At 36.3% G+C, this 2331-nt stretch overlaps 1 long non-coding RNA gene across 1 annotated transcript; it reads left to right on the top strand.

Annotated features, from left to right (window-relative positions):
• The first annotated feature begins 246 nt into the window (after positions 1–246).
• LOC107705939 (uncharacterized) lies at positions 247–1485 on the top strand. The gene is made up of 3 exons (XR_001636113.1): positions 247–1014; positions 1131–1169; positions 1393–1485. It is a non-coding gene; the product is annotated as an uncharacterized LOC107705939 (long non-coding RNA).
• Positions 1486–2331: the final 846 nt, after the last annotated feature.

Below are 2331 nucleotides of genomic sequence, written 5' to 3'. Positions count from 1 at the left end.
TAGCAGGTTGATACTGTTCAATTATCTTGATAGGTTCTTACATGTGATCCTGAAATAATAAGTTGTCCGAATTTATATGAAAGTATATATGCAGAAAGTATATATGAAAAAATATGCAGTTTTTGTTGTTCTTCAAATATGATTCCAGATAATTAATTATTTACTTTTATTTGTCGTCCATAATAGTGAGTAGGATGAGTGTTGGCATGCTGTGGAAATATATGGAAAGGAGAACAACCAGCGAGGAGCTCAGCAAATACATCAAGGAGCGCAGAAAATTAATCAAGGCGCTCAAAGAATGCATTTCTGAAAAAGAACATTTCTGGCAGTCAATCAAACTATCACGTAAACATCTAAATTCACTTGAAGATTCACGTGAAGAGTTATCTGAAGTGTCATTTAAAGAGTCACATCCACGGTCATATCAACAGTTTCTTCAATCAATTCAACAGTCACTTGAGACACTCGAGATAAATCAAGATTCACTTGAGCTGATAGAGCAACCTTTACTTCAACGTACACTTCAGCTGTTACTTCAACAGTCAGATCAACTGTCACTTCTACAGTCACTTCAACACTCACTTCAGTCACTTCAGTCCTCACGTCGACAGTCAGTTCAGCTGTCACTTCTACAGTCACTTCAACACACACTTCAGTTACTTCAACAGTCTCTTCAGTCCTCACGTCGACAATCACTGTCACTTCAACAGTTACTTCAGCTGTTACGTCTACAGTATTTTCTACACCTACTTCAAATGTCACTTAAACAGTCACATCAACAGTCACTTCTAGAGCGACGTCTACAGTCACATCAACAGTCACTTCTAGAGCAACGTCTACAGTCACTTCAACAGTCACTTCTAGAGCAACGTCTACAGTCACTTCAACAGTCACTTCTAGAGCAACGTCTACAGTCACTTCAACAGTCACTCCCACCTCAACAATTACTGTTTGTAAGTGATAACGGAGATGACATGGATGAAGACAGAAATAAAAACACATTGATTTTATTTGGTAAGTTTGAACTTTAATCTTCTGAATGGTAATGATCTCAAGATAGTATATGCTGATATATTGAAAGATTTTTTCAGACTTCCTCTAATGCAATATTCATGTCATTTTACTTGAAGATCCTCGACCTACCGGGATGGAAATAATTTTCTCTATCAGTAAGACACCTTACATGCCTAAAGAACAACTATGCTGTTTATTTAATGCTTACCTAAATGTTGGATCATGATCTGAAAATCCTACATTGCTGATTGCCAACATATTTGGCAAAAAGAGACATTATATTTTGCTGCTTGATTTATACAAATTTTTCACTGGAAATGTGCAAGGTATTGACACACTGAATTACACACTCTCTACATTTAATTTGTTCTCCCGCAGTGCATGACATAGACACAAATACACCAGTGGGACAGGAAGTAGAAGAGGATGGACCGGAAGAAGAAGAGGATGGACAGGAAGAAGAAGAGGATGGACAGGAAGAAGAAGAGGATGGACAGGAAGAAGAAGAGGATGGACAGATAGAAGAAGAGGAGACAGAGCAAAGAGGTTTCACTTTACATAGTATTTAGTAGATTTGTTAGTTTCTTTTTTTTTCTCGACATAAATTTTCATTCAGTAAATTGTGTGTTTTAAAATTTCTGTCATGTAGATTGTAACCTTTCTTATTAACCAATGAAGATCACTATTAGTTGTCACATTAGGTCATTTGATAGCAGGGACGTGCACAGACATTTTGAGGGGCAGGGGCTCAAGTGGAAAAAAGGCCACTTCTCATATTTATTTACAAAACTTTAAATATTAAGGGTGTGCGATACTGACAAAAATATATCTTCATATTTTCTGGGATAACGATTAGACGATATTTTGCTGAGTGTGTTATTGAGCTGATATCTTAACCCATTAGTGGTCAAAGGCCCCAGATTATTGATGTTTAATTTTAACAGCACGCTAAAACATCACACTCTTACGTGATCTGGACAAACTGTGCAGCAGTAGAAAGATTAAAGACTCTAGCTTCGATATTTGACCACTGTTTTGATAAAACATTGTTGCAGTGACAGTAATTTTGTAATTTATGTCAGGAGTGCAAAATGATAAATCTGTATGTGTCATTTTTGGAATTGAAATTCACCATGCATTCATATTCAGTCATGTCTGCAGCGGTTTATTTGTGTTCACATAGCTTCACTGAACAGGGTTAATAAGGGCTTATAGTCCAAAGATGCATATACATGGAGATATAGAGATATATTTACTTCATATTTTTTCAGACAATCATAATTTCTATTCATTTTCCACTGATTTACCAGGGTTTCC

Source organism: Sinocyclocheilus rhinocerous, unplaced genomic scaffold (assembly GCF_001515625.1).
Source record: "Sinocyclocheilus rhinocerous isolate Xijiao unplaced genomic scaffold, SAMN03320098_v1.1 scaffold11635, whole genome shotgun sequence".
NCBI classification, from domain to species: Eukaryota; Metazoa; Chordata; class Actinopteri; order Cypriniformes; family Cyprinidae; genus Sinocyclocheilus; species Sinocyclocheilus rhinocerous.
Note: the sequence above shows the minus strand (reverse complement) of the source record. Positions and strands in the feature narration are given on the sequence as shown.